Raw genomic sequence first — 22,639 nt, 5'->3', positions numbered from 1 at the left:
GATGCATTTTGTCTCAGGTAGATACGGTGCTCAGCAAAACCAACAAAACACAAGCAGATTTTTTTCCCTAGATAAACAGTTGATTTCCCAATGCAAAGGCTGACCCTCCAATTTTCAGGGGTAATGCCCCAGGGCAGCCCTGTTGCCTCTAGCACATATTAAGAGGGCTGTAGGGGGTGATACAGTTTATGAGTGTGAGATGATGCCGCGAGGTGCGTTGCCGCAGTCCCATGGCACTCGTAAGCTGGGAGGTCCGCCTGCGCGGTGTGAGCCCACCGGGGCTGTCCACCCCCAGGCAGGGCATGCCACCTCCAGGTTCCCCAGGCACCCTGCAGACTGCTCCGGGCTTGACAGTGGAGAGCATTTTGCTGTTCTGCTTGGATTTAGGGAATAGAATGGGTTAAAAAAAACAGTCCAGTACATTTCTTATAGCCACGTATAACTTCAGTCAGAACACATTGTGAGTGCTTTTAAGAAGTTTATTTATAACAAGAACTGGATATGAGTTTTCCATTGGAATTTCCCAACAGAAATTGTAGCTTCTGGAAAACCGATTTCTGTGAGAAGCTTTTTATAATGCCAAAAAATATATTATCCTTTCAAAAATTAGCATATACTTCATTTTAATTTTTATTTTAGCCAAAGCAGAGAATTTTAATTTGGTACAAGGACTTCAATCATCAGGCTGCATTTTCTTATGGTACATATATTTCCTTTTGAGGCAAGTAACGCCTCTAGTCCCACCCTTCATACAGGGCAGCATCCCTGCAGTGCTTCATCTTCCGTAATGTCGCGTACAGTGCAAAGTTTGATGTGCATATTGTCTCACAGTGTAAGGAGGGGTGCGGGTGGTCTGGCTCTACAGAACCTATTGCACATTAGGTGCACCACAGGAAAACAAAGTTTCATTTCTTAAGTGATTCACATCACAGTGCTTTAGGCCATGAATGCCAAAATACTAATTTTCAAAACTGCAGTGAACAGTCTGGATCATATGGGACTGCATAATTTGAAACTTTTTTTTTTCTCTGTAGAACAGTTCAAAATAAACTTGTACTAACTCACGGTGTAAATGAAATGGTTATAACCGGAATTTTCTTTGGGCTTAAAATACTTTTTTTAAAATTTACTTGCACTTATGGTCATTTATTATTATTCACTTACAAAATTAATTTTAAGAATGGTTCATACTGTTAAACTGTCATGTGAATAAACTGAACTTCCATGTGATGGAAATGAAAATAAACTTTAGAATACGTTTGAAATTATTCTAGTTATGAGACAAGCTTTTCCAATGTCTCTTCCTGGGCTTGTTTTAGTCCCACCCTCCCAAAACAAGAAACCAAAGAAAAGCAGATCACATATTAGTTAATGGACTACAGAGAAAAAAGCTTTTAAACACATATCCTATTTCCTCATCTTTCTAATTACCATAACAATACAGGTCATACACAAATACAGAATTTCTGTGAAATGCCAGCTTGCTTGTTCCTGGTTCATTTGAGGGGTTTTGGATATTTTATTTATTTATTTTTCTTTAAAAGGTAGAAAAGAAATTAAGAGAAATTAGAAAGGATTAAATTCAGTGAAGAAATGAAAGGAAATGAAATTTGAAAAAAGGAAAGGAAATGTTGCCATAATGAATCAAAATTAATAGTGTAGCAATTCATTTAGGGCATATGGCAAAAACTATATTTCTGCGTTGAAATTTGTCTCTTTTGTGATGCTATGGTAATGCCTACTTCTTTTTCCACTTATGCTATATAATACATTCACTTTTAAATTTAAGTCCTAGATTACATTTTAAAATATGGCTTCCAGGTTTACATTAAATTAATGTATTTAATGTGCTGTGAATTTCTTTGTCTTGTATTTTTCAGCATAATAGATATTCTATTTTTCATATAGATTCCTAGCACTAGAAAGACAAAGTATATATTATATATACTTTATATGTTATATATATATCTGTGAAAAAGTTTAAATAATATTTTAAAATTGTTTCCAAGACTGAATTGTATACTACTTCTAAGATACTTTTTTCATATTTAGATTTCAGAAAGTGCTGCCAAATGAAATCTGTAGACCAGGACCAAAAGTCATCTTCTTTCTATTCCATGAACTAACTGTTTAAATACAACATTTTTGTTCATCAAAAGGCATATTTTCCCATGGCTTAGTTTTATTTAAAGATCTTCTTCTAAATTCTAGTCCCTACTTACAGTTATTGTCTAACCTTTTCCCAGAGAGTGTCTCAGCTACTTAGGGAGATTGGGGAGAGGAGGAGGGGGACAAGGTGGGCAAGAGCCAGAGACGGCATCCTGTTCCTGATGTAATAGAGGAGAAATTTAATTAAAATATACATGCTGTATGTAGTCTGACAGAATTTAATTATATGAAGTGGCAGATTCTTATGGATGAGAATGGCTATTCTCCTTATTTTTAACTGAGTAAAGCATAATAATTCAAACCTGTCCATTGTCCTTTAAAGTTCAGAGTCTCACCATTTGTCACAGCCAGGCTTAGTAAAGGTGCTCTGTCACAGCACACAGCATTGAGAGAGCTTCATTTAGACCCTCTATTTTAAGGAGCTTCTCAGTTCTTAAAGTACAGACAGGTTAAACTAATGTCCATGTCTTGAAACAGGATGAATAAAAAGGCTCTTTGACTATTCTGAACGTGTCATCAGTACTTTCCAGAAAATAAATCCAACTTGAAGGTACTGGTGGATGAAAAGCTGGATGTGAGCTGGCAATGTGTGCTTGCAGCCCAGAAGGCCAGCCATATCCTAACGTGCATCAAAAGCAGCGTGGCCAGCAAGTGGAGAGAGGTGATTCTGCCTCTCTGCTCTGGTGAGACCCCACCTGGAGTCCTGCATCCAGTGCTGGAGCCCCCAGCACAGGAAAGACATGGACCTCTTGGGGTGGGTCCAAAGGAGGGTCACAAAGATGATCCGAGAGATGGAACACCTCTCCTGTGAAATTTTTCCCAATGAGGGTGGTGAAACACTGGCACACGTTGCCCAGAGATGCGGTAGATGCCCCAACCCTGGAAACATTCCAGGTCAGGTTGAACAGGGCTCTGAGCAACCTGACCTAATTGAAGATGTCCATGCTCATTGCAGGGGGTTAAACTGGATGAACTTAAAAGGCTCCTTTCAACCCAAACTGTTCTATGATTCTGTGATTCATTATTTGAGTTTTCCCTTCATAATACCACACACTTTTCTTACTTGTCTATTCCATTCTCTGGGGGTGCAATGTCTCTGCTTTTTAAGTCAGACAACACAACACTAATATCGCTTTTAACCCTTTTGGTGTTAAATGCTACCCTTGCCTAAGTTCAGTGTGGCAGTGATAATCAACGTGCATGATAAACTCCAATTTGCCAGATATGACAGATGCCAAGTTAAAAACTTCTAAAGCAAAAAGAATAAGGGCTGGACAAGGAATGGTTAGGATTTTCAAGCATTGTTCACAATCTTCTCCTTCTCAGTGATTTTCCTACCCAAATCCTATTGGCATCAAAACCAGGAATGGAAATCTTTGAAGTCTGGTCCATTGCCAGGTTCTTTTTAACTAGTATCTCAGGAGACTAGAAAAAATAAGTGGTATGTAATAGAAGGGGGCAGGAAAGGAGATACCAAAAAAACCCTGAGTAACTTGGTAAATGGTATTGCTTTACATATAAACTTACCTGGTATAATGCAGAATATGCTAATATATTTCATATACAGCTGAATAAACACCACTTCAATGGTTTATATATATTTGAAAGTAACTAATAGCTATTTAAATAGCTAACATTTTTATCTGAAATAGGAAAGAAAAATACAATTTAGCAATGATAATGCATTAGTAAAGTATAAATTAATTGTCAGGTCATTACATCAACAGTGTTAATAAGGCACTGTACACCTTGCTGTGATACTGGCTTTATGTGGACTCCAAATATCTTTTGCATTAACATACCAATTGTAACTCCCCAGTATGCACATACAGAAAAATGTGAAGAGATGATAAGTGATGGCTATGTTGCTCAGCCTCTTCTTAATGCCTGCTGGAGAGAAGTATGATAATAAGAAAGTAACTCCTTCCCACCCCCTGCCCCCATCTCTTGGTGTATTGGTGTAAGTCTCTAAAAGAAATACGTATTTAAGAAAACTACATTTAAAAAAAAAATAATCTTTTGGACTAAAACAAATAATGAGGTTTTCATATGGTTATGCCATGTAAGGTTCAAGTGTCACGTTCTCACCCGCCCCCTGCTCCCAAACCCACATCCTGGGTTACACTGGTAGGCTTCCCTGTACAGTGATGCACAGAGCTGGTGCCCATTTTCTTTTATAGGACACAGCTGTAGTATTTTCCATCCCACATATAACTGGAGTCTCCTTTAGGTGACAGTTTATCCATTGCAGGAATCTTAAACCCTACTGACATGTGCTAAATTCTTCTATTAATCAAGTCTCCTTTGCTTAGTAATCCATAACTATTCACCACAACGTTAAGACTCATTGGACTTACCAGCCAGAGTGACCCAAGGGCTAGATCTTGTCATTAAAAGTAAATAACAGTTACTTTTACAGCTCTATACAGTTCCACTCACCAACTAATATGTTTAGATTTAAATTTAATTTTTGATTTAGTATGTTCTGATACTGTGAAAATCTCAGACTCTAAAGATCCTTCAATGAGATGAACAGATAGTAATGTAATGAAGTGGAAGTGGAAATGGAATAATACACTTTTGATTAATTCTTGATACAATCTCAGTTTTCTAGAAAAAAATCCTTTCAAAAGCATATTATTTAGTGACTTATGCTTTTTCTGTATGGTGGCATTATCCTAACACAGAGTATTCCTTATGTGTTTTTTACTTTTGATCAATTATTTCTCTACAGGCAAAAATATGCCAGCTTCAGGAAAGGTAACTAATGAAATCTCACAACAATCCTCATATGGTGTAAAGAACCATGCCCTCACCGCTATTAAATATAAGGTAAATCCCATGCCTGGAAAATAAAATGCAATGCAAGACGACATTCTAATCCATGCCCAAAGCTCAGCTAAGGGCCCAGTTTCACAGACTAGTCTCAGGAAGACCAGTGGGAGACATGAGGCTCTATGGAGGGCTTAGCCTTATCTGTTGGCTGTGGAAAGGTCTAGCAGTCAAGGATTGTTAGGAACGTAAGAAAACCCAGCCTTTTCTTTTGTTTTCCTGTTTTGATACACAATGCCTCTTTTAATCTCCAAAAACAAAGAAGGAACCAAAAAGCTGGGCTAACTAGTTTGCCAGTGGTGTCCTGTGTCTCCAGAGGAAATACAGAGTTATGGTTTTATTGGGAGTGATGTGCTCAGGAGCTACAGCATCTCTCTAGTCATAACTCTACCAATGCGTGTGTTCGGAGTATGCAGCTGTGGCACTGAAGCTTTGTCTTAGATTGCAGTAAGCTCTAAATAGAACTATCCTCTTTGTATCAAGGAAGCATTGTTACAAAGCTCTAGAAAACTGAAAAATCAGGCTTTCATATACTTGTTGCTAAAGAAACTTTTAGTTTTGACTAGGCTTTGTATGTTACTCATCTCAGCGGTGTTAGACCAGTTTACGCTAGTTCAGGATCTGCCTCAGCAGAATAGGTTTCTAGATTTCTTAGCCTGATTTAGACTACCAGGAAGGCAATCAGCTTTTTTGCAGAGAATGTTTTCTGTATATATGTTATATCGCGTGGGGAATTAGTAAAAGGCTTCTGAAAGGACAAGTACTAGGTACAGAAAACGTGGATATTTCCTTATACCATAATTACCTGATTTAAAGGTGATCTGCACTGGTAAAAAACTGCACCATAAAACTTCTTCCAATATGAACTGGTTGTAGATACCTGCTTCTTTTTTACAGCTGCAAGAAAAAAAGACCTCTAACAAAGTGTATTAATACAAATCAGAATTGATAGAATCCTTGCCCTTCCTTGACCACACATAAATGTTCTTATCAGTCAGCTCCAAAGAAGTGTGTATGAAATCAAAGAAGCAACTACTTCTCCTCAAGATCTTGAAAAGCTCTGCCTAGACATTTAATAATGCATCTCCATAGGATGCTGAATTTTAATTCAGACAGGAAATAAAACTGTATATTTTAATGTGAAGAACCTAACTATGTGTTTTAGGATTATGACAAGATGATATTACACCAGTTTCTGACATGTAAGGGACATGTATGCTGATTATTAACCCCCCTTCCCCACTGATGCAGGAATTAGGACCAGTCCTGCAACCCCTTGTATGAAATAGACCCCTAAATGTGAGGCTATGGGCAGCTCTAGAAGTCTGTCACTTTTGTTCTTCTGTGTTCACTGCAATTTCAAAATGCTATTGGAAGCCTTCTTATCAATAACACATTGCTGGGAAAACAGCTAAGTTTCAGGACACAAACACAAATGTTTGTTATTGGAGAAGTTTTGTGCAAGGTTTTGATGAATTCTTGATTGCCTTAACAGAAATCATACCTTTGAATAATGCTAAGCGAATATTGTTAACATATAATAGTCATGCAAAGTTGAGAGATGCTAGCAAAAGATCTCTTTTAGGCAGTCCTAGAAGAGATGTGAGTTGAACCATGTGAGTTGAAATTGCCAGACTGCTTCTCCAACGGGTGATACTTCTTAGCCATTCCCTTCTTCCACACCCTTTACAGAAACATTCCTATCAGATTTGCACATATATGGATGGTACACTCCTACATCACCTCAGTCTGGCTCATGATTTTGTTGAACATATAAAACTACTCTCATACACACACAGGAAAAGGGAAACAGAATGCTTACTATCCTGAAGGCCAGATTAAAAAGAGCATCCTGAAGGACAGAGTTCCTTTTACATTGTAGGTCCTGAACTGAGAGGCAAATGTGGAGTTTTGTGTATCAGATACAGAAACTGCATTCAGAACATGGCCACTGGTGTCAGTCATTCTGTGCAAGCAGCACTGTTGGCAGGTTTGTATTAGAGGACGGCAAACCGAATGCTGTACATGAAAGTAAATCAGTTTTGCCAATACAGATGAGCAAAATTCATAATGATGGAGAGTGTCTCCGAATAAAGATTAAGTAGAATTTGACCCACAGTAATAAAAGATGGACAAAACTGTACAAATTTTAATAGATGATGCCATTTGGGAGGGTTTATTTAATTCATTACAATACTTATTATTCATGCTTTTTAATATTCAAAATAGTATCTTAATTTATAGCTCAATCTATGTTAATGAAAACAGAATCCTTAAACAGTTCCTTTCTCTTCTGACAAGAAAACCTTCATATACCTTTATTATCAGCTGTAGGAAATTTCATTTCCTGAGCTGGACAGAAATCTCTGTTGAATTTTCTATAGCTGATAACTTGAAACCATTCTTTTCATTGCAAGAAGCTGCTTCTTCATGTCTGAGGCACGTTTTTGCCTGTCTTCACTTGTCTCCTGCAATTATGGTGATTTTTTTGATAGAAGATCCTCTTTGTTTCCTGGACATATTTGGTACAATGCTCCTGCAGATTAGCTTTTGTAAAAGTGTATTTAAAATTTCAGTTTCCACAGACAATAAACCCAGAGCTCTTATCTATGCAGTTTATTAAAATATTCTCCCTTCTCCCTTTCATGCAGAAAAAGAGATTTTGACTGACTTTGTCAGATTTTTGTTTCTATATTCCAGGGCCTGTATTTGCAAAATACAACAAGTTATTCATAGAATCATAGAATACCAAGTTGGAAAGGACCTCAAGAATCATCTGGTCCAAGCTTTCTAGGCAAAAGCACAGTCTAGACATGACGGCCCAGCACCCTGTCCAGCAGAAACTTAAAAGTCTCCGATGTTGGGGAATCCACCACTTTGCTGGGGAGATTATTCCAATGGCTGATTGCTGTCATTGTGAAGTGTCACAATGTCTCTTATGTCCAGTTGGAATCTCCCCGGGAGTAACTTGTACCCATTATCCTTCATCTTTTCCTTTCCTGTGACTCCTTGTAAAAAGGGCGTCTCCATCTTCTTCGCAGCCACCCTTTAGATAGCGGAACACGGTGATAAGGTCTCCCCTAAGACTTCTTTTCTCAAGGCTGACAATGCCAGTTCTCTCAGCCTTTTCTCGTATGGCAGGCTTCCCAGTCCTTTGATCAACTTTGCGGCCCTTTTCTGGACCCTCTCCAGCTTGTCCACATCTCTTTTGCATAGCGGGGACCAAAACTGAACACAGGTGTGGCCTGATCAGTGCTGAGTAGACTGGGATAATGACTTCTTTATCTCTGCTGGTGATGCCCTTGTTGATGCAACCCAGCATCCTCTTGGCTTTCTTTGTCGCAGCAGCCCACTGTTCACTCATATTGAGCTTGTCGTCCACTGGGACCCCCAAGCCCCTTTTCACAGAGCTGCTTCTGAGCTGGCTACATCCCAGCCTGTTCTGCACTCCTGGATTGTGTTTTCCCAGGTACAAGACCTTACATTTATCTTTGTTGGACTTCATAAGGTTCTTGTTAGCCCACTCTGCCAACCTATCCAGGTCTTCCTGCAGGGTGGCTCTCCCTTCTGAAGTGTCCACTTCGCTACTCAGTTTGGTGTCATCAGCAAACTTCATCAGGGTACACTTGATCCCATCATCCAGCTCATTTATGAAGATATTAAACAGTGTTTGGCCCAGTATTGATCCCTGGGGGACCCCACTTGTGACAAGTTGTCAGTTTGAAAAGGAACTATTTACCAGCACCCTTTGGGTGCAGCCTGTCAGACAGTTCCCCACCCACCTCACAGACCACTTGCCTAGACCATAATTCATCAGTTTCTCTAGGAGGAGGCTGTGGGAAACTGTAAAATCAAAAGCCTTGGAGAAATCCAGATGGACAATGTCCACCGCTCACCTCACATCAACTGCGCAGGTTACTTTGTCATAGAAGGTGATTAGGTTCATCAAGCACGATTTGCCCTTGCTGAATCCATGCTGGCTTTCCCAATCACGTGCTTCATTTGACTTGTGATAGCCCCCAGGAGGATTTGTTCCATAATTTTCCAAGGGACTGAAGTAAGACTGAATAATTTTTTTGATTTTCTTTGGGTTTATATCTCTAGTTTATAATACCTGGCCAAGATGAGAATCAAACATTAACATTTTTATGATTCTAGTGTCTGTTTCCTGGTTGTGTCCTAAGCTGTGCACTTTTGTTGCCTTTCCTCATAGATCCCAGAACCTACTATCCAAAAATTAATAAAGTTCTCCTGATGGCCCTCTATCTTGGCATTTACAATACTCTTCTGGAAAAAGAAGATGGATGGATTTGAATCTCTTTAAGTAAGGAATAAACCTAAACCAACTCTCCTGTTACTTTGGAGAGTAATCTGGTTTTCAGACAGTTATGGAAAATCGCGTACCATTTCCAAGTCCTCCTCTGGTTACTTCTCAGAAGAAAAGGATGAGTGACCCAATCTTCTGCAGGTGCCCCAACATTTTATGATGCATTGCAAGCATGGGAGAGAGAATTCCAGAAACATCTTTTGCTCTAACATTGCCTAGTGATTGGCTGAGACCTATGTCAATCCCATTTTCACCACTATTACTACTACTACTACTCAATTACCTAGGAAATAATAATTTAATTAAATGGTGTTGACTGCCTCATCTGTCATAGGTATTGTAACACTGAGTGGTGCAATTATTTCTAGTCTGTGAATATGGACTTTATGGCCTGCATTGTGGAGCAGAACAATTAAAAATCTGTTCCTTCTTTTTAATATGTTGCGCAGAGAGTAACTCATACATTTCAGATACATATTAGTGTTATAGATGACAAGTTTTTCAATGTCATGCAAAAATTTGTTTTCATTATGCAGTTTATATGGGTAATAATTTTAAGAGTCTTTCTTTCCTCTGTTGATGAAGAAATGGAAAGAGTTTTATTTCAGATCTTGCCAGGATGAATTCTGATTTGTATTCTGAAATATAAATAAACACATGACTTTCATCTTCTAAGCTAAGGTAGATCAGATATTCCAGATATGTAAATTTGAGAAAAAAATATTTGATCTTCTCATGGATGTTTGTTATAGTCTATTAATTTACCTCATTCTGAACTTGTCATTTGATGTTCCTAATCAACATGTACTTCAATTTCCACTTGAACTTTGTCTACAGCTATCTTTGTTAATAAAATTTAGTTCCATAAGTATCTATTCATGATAATTGAATAAATCTTCAGTATCAAAACACTGGAGGTAGAAAATAGTTCTGTAGTAGCTTATTTCTCAGTCGTGTACCTTACCTTGAAACAATGGTTACTGGCCTCTATCAGGAGCCTGCTACCAGACTAAACATAATACGGAAGTGACGCTATATTCTTACAGTGCAACATTTTTCTTTTATAGTTTGGAATAGATGGTGTCAGATTTTCATTAACTTTCAAATTTTTTGTATTGAAAGCTAAGAATAGTTCAACCCATATGTTTTCCAGCACTGAAGAAAAACAGCAGGAAAACCAGAAAGGACTCTGTCCTACAGTAAGCAGCTCTTCTAAAGACGTCCTCCCGTTTGGGGGGCATGATCTACACCAGCTGTAGTTAAACTAAGAATGAAATAATGACCATTATAGGAAGACCTTGCCTCTCATGCTCATTGAAGAGAGGGGGTGAAATAATCACCGCTTGGCAATGTACGGCTGTGGCATTGAGGCCATATGTATAAAGATGAGACAGAGTCTGGTTCCAAACGAGATATTTGGATTTCATTACACATGACGAATACTGCATATGGAGCTTTCAATTAATTTTCTCCTTTAAAGATCAGTCTTGCTTTAAAGCTTTGAACAGAAGTTTTCCTTGTCCCCTTACATAAATATTTCTACTGAACTGGAAAATAAAATAAAAAAAAGAATCAATATTTCACCCTATGGGCTCGGCTTTCTCAAAAACTGTATTTTCAACTGCCATTGAGTTGCAGTTTTCTTTTAACTTACCACAGTGAGAAAACCAGGAAATGATATATAAAAGGAAGAAAACCCCTGCAGTTTCTTGATTGCATCCATAAAGATCAATGTGGGCAATGAGATGAGTATTTGTAAGATATCTCTAATTGTTAATCATAAATAGGACACTTTCTTTATTTCTATCCTTTTTGTAATATGAGAGAGAAACCTTGCCCCTGCTAACTGACTTGAACTGACAGTATTTTCTTATGACAAAAAAGTAATGCATTCTCCTTTTTGCAATTCAGCTCTACCGGAAATGAAGTCACGTTCTCAAGTGAATAAACTGTTAGCACAACAACTGCATTTTAAAAGGTATTATATTCACATTTATAAAACATGGCAGCATTTTCACTTTTTAACCAAACATTTTGTTAAACCATCTTATGAATGTGTAAACTTTCTTCTGGGGGTAAGTGGAGATGAGACATTTGTTCTGTAATAATGGATGCCATTATATAGAATACAGGAGAGAGAACAGAAGGGGTTTTGTAATAATAAAAATAAAACAAAAGATACCTATTGTGCCATGAAACAAGCGTATTGGGTGTCAGAACCATTAAAAGTCTGAAATCATATTTAAACCGAGTAGTTACTGTATTTCAATTAAAGTTTCTGAGAAAAGTTTCTGGGATAAACAAATACAGAGCTTAGTGAATAAGAAAACTTTTTCTGAGTCTTTATGTATTAATCCATTTTTTTCCATTACAATTGATGATCATTCTCCTTAAATAAAATCATATTAGCAATGATGCCTCATAAAAGTCTGTTTAAAACAAAGCACAAGATTTTGGGTTTTTTATTTTGATTTTTTGAACATTTGATCAGAATTCAGACTAATCTTTATGTGGACCTGCTACTTGATCATCTGTGCTTGAGTTTTGTTGAGTGGATTACATGTGTAGTCCTGACTGTAGTCCAGACAGCCAAGCTCAACAACGAGCTGGCATTTCTTTGTATGTCCTGAAAATGCAGGATTTTTGAGATCTCTAAATCTATCAGAAGTCTGGAAGCCATTCCCTTCCCAAAACCTGTCCCCTCTGCAGTCTTACACAAGGAAACCATGGAACAATACATTGCACAGCATCAAAAAGTGGTGTCAATCTCCACTTGGTCTTGCTGCCTTCCTGACTTTAGTATACCTTGTGCTTATATGGTGCCTGGGCTTTCTGCTGTATTGTGTTTGTGTGGTAAAGTTTTGGTAGTGGGTGGCTGCAGGGGTGGCTTCTGTGAGAAGCTGCTAGAAGCTTCCTGTATGTCCAACAGAGCCAATGCCAGCCAGCTCCAAGGTGGACCTGCTGCTGGCCAAGGTCTAGCCAATCAGCAATGGTGGGTTATCCTCTGGGATAACACAGTTAAGAAGTGGGGAAAAAGCCCTGTGCAACTGCAGTGAGAATATATGAGAGAAACAACTTTGCAGACACTAAGGTCAGTGAAGAAGGAGGAGGAGGTGCTTCGGGCGCCAGAGCAGAGATTCTCCTGCAGCACATGGTGAAGGCTGTGATGAGGCAGCCTGTACCCCTGCAGCCCATGGGGGTTAACCGTGGAGCAGATCTCCACCTGCAGCCTGTGGAAAACCTCATGCCAGAGCAGGTGGATGCCTGAAGGAGACTGTGACCCCGTGGGAAGCCTGCGCTGGAGCAGGTTTGCTGGCAGGACTTGTGGACTCATGAAGAGTCCACGCTGGAGCAGTCTGTTCCTGAAGGACTGCACGCCATGGAAGGGACCCAGGCTGGAACAGTTCATGAAGAACTGCAGCCTGTGGGAAGGACTCATGTTCATGGAGGACTGTCTCCCATGGGAGGGACCCCATGCCGGAGCAGGGGAAGAATGTGAGGAGTCCTCTCCCTGTGGAGAAAGGAACTGCAGAGATGACGTGTGACGAACTGCCAGCAACCCCTGTTCCCCATATCCCTGTGCCGCTGGAGGAGAGGAGATGGAGAGAATTGGGAATGAAGTTGAGCCTGGGAAGAAGGGAGGGGTGGGGGCAAGGTGTTTCAAGATTTAGTTTTTATTTCTTGTTATCCTACTCTGATTTGATTGGTAACATTAAACTAATTTCCCCAAGTCAAGTCTGTTTTGCCAGATGGTAGTTGTTGAATCATCTCTCTCTGTCCTTAACTCAACCCACCAACCTTTCATTGTATTTTCTCTCCCTTGTACAGCTGAAGAGGGGAGTGATAAAGTGTCTTTGGTGGGTATATGGTGTCCTGCCATGGCCAACCCACTACACTTGCAAAAGCAGGTAACTATCATTCAACGTTGAGTTTGCACATATTTACTGAAATTTTACCTGTTTTAATGTTGTGCTGGTTTTGGCTGGGATACAGTTAATTTTCTTCACAGTAGCTGATATGGGGCTGTGTTTTGGATTTGTGCTGGAAACAGTGTTGATAACACAGGGATGTTTTCATTACCGCTGAGCAGTGCTTACACAGAGTCAAGGCCTTTTCTGCTCCTCACCCCACCCCACCAGCGAGTAGGCTGGGGGTGCACAAGAAGTTGGGAGGGGACACAGCTGGGACAGCTGACCTCAACTGGCCAAAGGGATATTCCATACCATGATGTCATGCTCAGCATATAAAGCTGGGAGAAGAAGAAGGAAGGGGGGGATGTTTGGAGTTATGGCATTTGTCCTCCCAAGTAACCATTACCTGTGATGGAGCCCTGCTTTCCTGGAGATGGCTGAACACCTGCCTGTCGACGGGAAGTGCTGAATGAATTCCTTGTTTTGCTTTGCTTGCATATGTGGCTTTTGTTTTACCTATTAAACTGTTTTTATCTCAGCCCATGAGTTTACTCACTTTTCTGATTCTCTCCCCCATCCCACTGTGAGGGGGGTGAGCGAGCGGCTGTGTGGGGCTTAGTTGCCAGCGGGGGTTAAATCACGACAAAAGTTCATTTTCCTTGTTCACTTTCTTAGCGTTATGCGTTTTCACTAAGAACTCTCTGGGGAGATGAGCCTGATCTGTAGATGACTGTAACACAACTCATGCTCCTTTCACAGTGAAAGCGTTTCTATTGATCTGTCCTTTCATTAAGGATGAGGAGGATGAGGAGCGGAAAACAAAACCTCTCAAACACCATTATTTTGCTCTGAAACACAACCACTACCTTAATCATGGCTTGTATGGTGCATGAGACGCTCCCTCAACAGTATCTGCAGCTGCTTTCCTTTAGCGGGGAGGATTGCTATTGACAGAGCTCCTGCAGCTTTGTGGCTTCTCTCTCTGTTAGCGTGGCAGTTGCTAAGCAAGGCTTAGCTCCAGAGAAGGTGTGCTGCAGGTTGGAATTGAGCTGCAGAGCTTGGATGGCACAGAGAGAGCTTACAAGCTGAACTCCGTAGCTTCTCTACCAGCCCTAGCGAGCCATTCCTTCTGCTCACCCACAGGGACTCTTCTCACAGAAAACAAATTAATTTCTTCTTAAGTCTGAGTCCTTAGGGGTAATACGGGTATAAGCCAAACACTGACAATCTTGTTTAGTTTTGTTTTGTCTTTCTCATATAATACCACATTCTGAAATTCTGCTTTTGTGCTAAATTCCATAGAACGCTTTGAGAAATATGATTTTGTTGAATGACTGAGAGCGTGAAGTCATGAAGCACTTGACTGAAAAGACTTCTTAAAGTGACAACCTCTTTTAAAAAATGTTACAGAAGTAAGAAAGTAGGCATGCTAGAAAAATGAAAAACGTACATAGTATTGAACTGCTGGGAGGGCATTATACTGTAAAATAGAGACAGGTGAATGAAACATTTAAATAAATTCCTCTCTAACACTATTTGACTGGCAGAACACCTCCCATAATGAATTAAATTGCAATCATGTCAGTGATGATGTTGCTGATAATGACTATGGTGAAGGGTATATGGTATGTAGAAGCACATAACATGGATGAATGAATTTTAAAAGCTGTTACACGTTACAGTGTAACTTAGCTGCTCTTCTTTGAACATCTTCCACATGAACTCAGTCCTTCTTGTGTAGGAATGATAGAACAGCAATTTTATTTACATAACATAAACATTACTTAACTTAAGACTGATAAATTTTTAAGATTTTGGCTTACCTGTCTGTTTTTACATAGATTAAGTTCAAAATGACAGCATTACTTTGTAACAGTCAGTAGGCTTTATTTTAAATATGTAGAAAAAATTAATTTGTTTTTAGCTGCTAATTGTTTATCCAATTGGTCACAAATAATTTTGGTTTCTTGAAACTGCTGAATAAATTTACAGTTTTTTCCCATTCTACTTTCAAGAAATCAGAACAGTTTATTAAGGTATTTGGCATTGGGATTTTATTAAAATGAACAAGATCATAATGGATTTTACAATGCAAGTTCATACGTTTATTACTCCATTGCATTTCATAGCAAGTTAGGCCATATTTTGAACTTATTTTTCCTCTTTTTTCCTATACAAAAGAAGATATAGAACTGTATGAATATCTCACCTGTACGTTCAGAATTTTTTATGTTCTTTTAGTGGAGAAAATCTTGGGGGTTGGTTGTTTTGCCTTTTAATGTACTGTATCTCCATTTGGCTGCTATCTACAATATATTGAATCCGATTTTACTTTTTTGCAATGGTTTAAATGGTTTAACAATGGCTTAAACTGGATGTATATAAGCTATCAAATGAGAGCTCCTAATTAATTTTTGTTTTGTTTTGTTTTTTTAATCTTCCTGCAAAAATGGCAATTTGTTTTCTCTTTCACTTTTTTCCTAACACTTTAAAACTGCTTGCTTCTGGTCTTGCTTTCATTCTCATTCACTGCCATGGGCTTTTGTTCTCTTCTGGTTCCACCTTTGTCATCTTCCTTTTCAGGTCTCTCCATGTCCCAGTCTGTGAGTGACTCACTGTAACTTTCTCCCTGGAAGGAACACTGTAAGGAGGATTGTGAAAAATAAGTTGTCAGTCTTTGTAATGACCTAGTTGCTTGCTTTTTTTCTGTTGAAAGGGTATAAAGGGGTGCTTTATTGCATTGGGTAACTTGGCTTAAGGAGTAGATTTAGTAGACAAATGAGGGTTTTTCTTATTTTCCCCTGCATTTTGTTGAGGATATTTTTCTGAAGAAGTTCTGAACTCAGGTTTGTTCTATTAAAAAGTACCCCAGTCCGTGCTTAAGGAGAGTGTAAGTACAATTACACAAGATCAGTGCATTTTTAGTTCACATTGCATTACAACAGCAGTCCCTGTTTTTAAGTACATTCACCATGTCTTTCCGGTTGTATTATTTGTATTTCATTCCTTTTTTACTATTGTCTGGTAGCCTATAGCCTATCACTATTTTTTTTAGCGATGTGAACTTTCATTGGTACATGGCTATTGCATATGTGCAAGACTGGTCAAATAATGAACAACAACTAGAGTTGTACTGATTATCTGTATTGATTATACAGATAACTGCCTACATTTTAGTGATTTTCTTTGAAAATGGAGCTTTTCAGTGACTGAGATAACTTGGAAATGCAGGAGGGAGATTTTCTAAATAAAAACTTCAAGTAATATACAGGTGATCTTTGTATTGTAAGGTTTCATATACTTGTAATATAGAGAGGTGGGAATGCTTTTACTGTTTACTATGACCCTTAGAGTAGTATATGACACTGTTATAATACAGAAAGCAGCTATTTCCCTCTAAAATTAGAGTATAATCATAGGAATGAAGACTTTTCCAGTATCTTTGTCCCTAACCTTTATATAGCACATTGGTTTGGATTAGAACAAAAACTGACTGCCATAAGTAACATTTACCAGAAGCTACTAAAACCTCATACACCTATGCAAAAAAAAGTAATGGAAAAGACGTGTTGGCTGTCGCTTTCCAGAAGCACGAGTGATTATTTGTGCTGTGGTTTGGGTACTCTTTTAGAAATATATTAAACAGGCCTCATCCCCAGAAAATCTGGATTTCTAACAAATTTTAAAGCTGAACACTCATACTCCAAGTCACTAATGACTTCTGAAAATTTAAAACTTAGGAAACTATAACTCTATTCATTGTAAAAAAGTGCCTTTCCTTTTTTTCTGAGCACGCAGGATTTAGTTTATGGATGTCAAATTAGAATGTTCACAGAGAAATAACATTAATGCCATTGTTTGAAAAGCAGGATTTGCCTAAAAAGAAAATCTGACTTGTTCTCTCCAGAAATCCTGCTGGAAAACAGTTGATATAAAATCTTAAAATACTAAGAAAAATCTCCTTCAGGTCCCCATTTATACACATTGGGTGAAAGCCAGCACTAAAGGCAATGGAGCTATTATCCCAGAGCTGGATTTGGCCCAGATGTCTGTCCTGTTTACACATGTGAAAGCCCATTAAACTTATGGTACTTGCAGTGATATAAATGGAGGCCAAAATATTGTTCTTTCTGCGGAACTTAACTTGAACATCATGTAAAAGTTGGCTATTGTATTAAAGTAGGGATACATCCTACTCAGAGAAGTCTTGGTCTATGTTAGTATGTCTGAGCAGGACATCTTATAACTGCTTAACTTCTTTAATAATGTTCTAAATTTGCAGCTGGATGGATTCATGCACAGGGCATAATGATTGGGTTAAAATCACAAATGTGTCAGAGTTATAATATGCTCCTCTCTTACAGCGTATGAGACAGAGATACAGAAAGAATTTAGATGAAAATGAGAGGATGATGAAAAAAGATTATGTTAGCAACACCTTTAATTTTGGTTTATTTGAGGAAATAGGATTGCAAGATTGACAGTCATGTAGAATGAGTTTATGTTCATTAAGAGAGGTGAGAGTCAGAGCTTAGGCAGGAATCTGGCAGCACAGACCATAGTAAAAATTCAGATCCTGGAGGTGCTTGTTTGCAGAACAGTTGAAATGCTGGATTATTGGTCAAAGAAGAAATCAAGCTGCCAACGTTCTGTTTTAGAAATTATAATGGAAACTTCATAATTACTCTAACACATATATAAAAGCAAAATTATAATTTTTACCACTTCTATGTACTGGTATATAATAGGGGGAAAATCCAGAACTTCTTTGTTCAATCTACACTCATTGTACAAACTTTCATTACACATAAAATAAGAACATATTACTCCTGCCTGCACAGAGTCTACCAAAGTTCTGGTTTATCTGACCAGGTTAGACTTAAGTGCTACTTGCTAGACCAGGCAGGCTGTAAAGTCTGAATATAATCCACAAATAGAATTGTATTTCTTTTCCTACCTTTACAAATATAAATTTGAGAAAGATGACAGGTATCTGTGGTGAAATTTCTTTTGGTTGGAAGTGCTTCTCTACCATGATATGCTTTTGCTATGAATGGACTTCTGCAAAAAGCTTTTCATGACCTGTTGAAAGTACATCCCTGTTTTGTTCCTGGAGGTGGAACTGGCAAGGTATAGATTGCTGTGGCAGAAGTCCTTAAGAGGACACATCCTCCTATAATGTAGACAAGACCGATGACCTCTGCTGACTTGCTGTGGGAGCATCTGCTCTCACATCAGGGGCTCCTCATTACCTGTCCCCACACAGACCAGTAATGATTTGCAGAGGAAAGGAAGCTGAGGACAAAAATAATCCCCCTGAAATGAAGTAATTAAGACTAGATAGTGGTAATAACAGTAGATTTCAAGGAGATTAGAAAGATGAAACTCATTTATAAATTAGTTGATTTTCACTAGAAGTTATACTAGTAGAGCACATACCTCAGGTTCTTTTAATCAGGAACTGAAGTTTTCCCTTTCCTCTCTTCCCCTCTCCCCTTCAGGAATAACCTTCAGGGAAAGCAAATACTTTGGCTTGGGGAAAGTTCAAACATTGCTGAATACTGTAAATAATCATGTTCATGTTGCTCGGGAATCGGTTTGAGACTAATTCTTGGCTGACAAAATGCTGTAGTGCCTCCCGGGCATCCTGCTTTCCTCATCCTCATGCCCCTGTTCTCTGCTGTGGCCTCACTACAGAAACAGGCATGCAGGACAAAAGCTCTGGCAGATGCAGATAATGTGAGCCGTGCTAAAAGAAGTTTCCATTTTCCCTTCAATACTTTGCTGCTAACAAATTGCTTTCCGGAGCAATATTCAGCTAATACATTTGTTTCCTATGGTAGTTTTCTAAACAGTGAGAGACTTGAAGACGTTTGCAAATGTTTTGTTGAGCCAGAGCAACATCCATGTCTTCTAAAAGCGCTGTGAGAATTCTTTCTTATAATTTAAATTTTTATATATAGTAATATTTTCACAAAAATCTTGGAAGGCTGTCATTTGCAGCATTTTCCTAGTTCAAACTATTTCTGTAGATTGCTACTCACTCTGCATCTATACTGTGAGAATATTCTCCTCTACTAAGATAAATCTACTGCAAGTGTTGAAATACCAGTCCTTTGTGAAAAAAAATTGCATCTGGCAATAGTAGTTGTCTTTTCAAAGAATTATATCTGACTCTGAGTGATTAACTTATATATGGTTGCTAAAATTTTTTAATGTTTTTATTGGTCTTTAATAATAAGGTTACCTAACAGCTGTTTATAGGGCAGACTGTAATGCTCTAGTCTCTGAGTACATACAGTATCATAAGCTGCAAGTATAACCTGGTAAAGTGAAGCACTACTTATTTTTGTTCTTTAACTGATCACTTCTAATGGCATAGAAAGAAGCTGAAATCCTGAGTAACATATTCAAAGTGCCTTAAAATTTGAAGAGTCTATTATTAAATTTGCTATTCAGGTTTTCACTTCATTAGAGAGGGCCATTCTCTCCTGTCTTCAAATCAGTGTTAGATTTTCTGCTAGATGCCTAAGAAAACCTGGTCAGTACATGTTGTATTTTGTAGTTGGCATCTATTAAACCTGACGTTTTATTAGAATGCTTTAAGTATATTTGAATCATTAAAGGTTGAATACACAACTCATTCAAGTGGATAGCAAGAATTGCATCAAATTCAATGGGCCTTTCTTCTGTACTGCTATATGACATCAAACGTTGCTTCTGCCAAGATTTTTCAATAGAAAACAAGGTATAAAAATGTTTTATTAATTTCATCACATAACCTAAATGTTTTCTGTTCTGTTCCTCAGCCTGTTATTTTTTCTACGTTTGTGTCAATTTAATTTAATTTTTATACATTGATTTGTAGTCCGAAGAAATTAAAAATAATCCAAATGAGGGACTTTGTGTTCCATTTCTTCATCCATATTCCTCATCTTTTTTCATTTTTTCTTTGTTGCTATTTTTCATTTTATTTCCTTTTCAGGCCACAGCTGACCCTGAATTAAGACATCAGATATGGATTATGTACAACTTAGACACTAGTTTGACAGTCACTCAAAATAGAGTTTAAAATTATTAATCTAATTTTTTGTTCCTTCCTCTTTTTTTCAATATTAAAATCACTAGTGAAAAAGAGGATTAGAAGTGGATGTTTCATATAAATGTTTTTTTACCATGATATATTTCTCCTGGTCATAGATATAAAATCTGATTCTGGAGGACTTTTCTGTGAAACCTCAGTTTTTATCAGAAAATAAATCGCTTGTATGTTTTATTTTGAAAAACATAAAGTACATCCTTCTCCCTGTTCTTTTTTTACAAAACAAGTAAACACTGGTGTTAGAATGTTTTCTTACGAAGTTCTTGCAGTGGTACGGTATAGTATGGTATGCAATAACCATTGCATCACCAAAGCAGCCCACTGTTAACAGAGAACCTATCATTCAGAGGGGTTTCAGTTTAAGTGTGGTTTCAACGCTGCACTGGAGTTGGAAAACAAATCCGGATGAGAATGAATGTGGTTTGAATGCAGGTTTTAGCCTGAATGCCTGCAATTACAGGAGCACCCTGGACTCAAAATTGCAGAGGGACCATGATTCCACTGCAGAATAAATTCCAAAATGGCTTCTGTTTAGAAAAAATATTTTATTTTTCCTTTAAGTAAAAAACTTTCCAATGCTTTTAGGTGTTTTGATAATATTTGTATGGAAAGTATGGAAGTTGTTGAAAAAAGGTTTCTTTAGATATATGCATAAATTGAGGTGATCACAAGGCCTACACATCTCAAAAAAACCCCCCAAATTAGCAAGTTAATTGATGTCATTTACCTTGAACTGAATGTGTGTGTGTACATGCACATGCATATATATATGTGCATATATAAATGTACACACAACCACATTTTTTAAAGTGTGTATAACTGCATTCAACTGGATGACATAAAGGTACCACTTTAGGTTTGTTTTCAAAGCATTTGTAGAGTCTACTGCGTCTCTTTCAGCAGACACAAATCACACCAGGCAAGCTCTAACACACTACTTCACATATAGCAGTTTTTCAATAGCGTGTTTTTTGAGTTCTGGTTATAATTATACCCAGACAATATAATCTTAAGAAAAAGGGAAGAACAGAATGGCCTTATCTTTCCAGAAGTTCCTGGTTGGCTAATTTTCATAACCCAAATGGAAATGGGATTAACTACTTCTTTTGAAAGTTCTTGACATTTGCAGAGGTGTGCAAGCAGCTCCTGAACTGGGGGTCTGTAATCCCACCTTGTGACCACTTCTTTTCTTGACATGCCAGCTGGAAACCATTGATGTCTCTGTATAGCGTGTGCCCTAATGACAGTGCTAGCATCTCTGTCTCTGGTAACTTGCCCCAACTTCAATTATTCACCTGTAAAAAGTTGTCCTTTGAAGGTCTTTCAGATTATTCCAGCCAGCATGGGTTCATGAAAGACAGGTCCTGCTTGACCAACCTGATCTCCTTCTATGACCAGGTGACCCGCCTAGTGGATGAGGGAAAGACTGTGGACGTTGTCTACCTGGACTTTAGTAAAGCCTTTGACAGCGTCTCCCACAGCATTCTCCTGGAGAAACTGGCGGCTCGTGGCTTAGACGGGTTTACTCTTCGCTGGGTGAGGAACTGGCTGAATGGCCGAGCCCAGAGAGTTGTGGTGAACGGCGTTAAATCCGGCTGGCGGCCAGTCACAAGCGGTGTTCCCCAGGGCTCAGTTCTGGGGCCGGTCTTGTTCAATATCTTTACTGATGATCTGGATGAGGGAATTGAGTGCTCCCTCAGTAAGTTTGCAGATGACACCAAGTTGGGTGGGAGTGTTGATCTGCTGGAGGGCAGGAGGGCTCTGCAGAGGGATCTGGACAGGCTGGATCGATGGGCAGAGGTCAACTGTATGAGGTTTAATAAGGCCAAGTGCAGGGTCCTGCACTTAGTCACAACAACCCCATGCAACGCTACAGTCTTGGGGAGGAGTGGCTGGAGAGCAGCCCGGCGGAAAGGGACCTGGGGGTGCTGGTTGACAGCCGGCTGAACATGAGCCGGCAGTGTGCCCAGGTGGCCAAGAAGGCCAACAGCATCCTGGCCTCTATCAGGAATAGTGTGGCCAGCAGGAGGAGGGAAGTGATCGTCCCCCTGTACTCGGCACTGGTGAGGCCGCACCTTGAATCCTGTGTTCAGTTTTGGGCCCTTCACTACAAGAAGGATGTTGAGGTGCTGGAGCGTGTCCAGAGAAGGGCAATGAAGCTGGTGAGGGATCTGGAGCACAAGTCTTATGAGGAGCGGCTGAGGGAACTGGGATTGTTCAGTCTGAAGAAGAGGAGGCTGAGAGGAGACCTTATCGCTCTCTACAACTACCTGAAAGGGGGTTGTGGTGAGGTGGGTG

The sequence above is a fragment of the Phaethon aethereus genome (assembly GCF_964289735.1).
Source record: "Phaethon aethereus genome assembly, chromosome: 4".
In the NCBI taxonomy this organism is placed as follows: Eukaryota; Metazoa; Chordata; class Aves; order Phaethontiformes; family Phaethontidae; genus Phaethon; species Phaethon aethereus.
Note: the sequence above shows the minus strand (reverse complement) of the source record.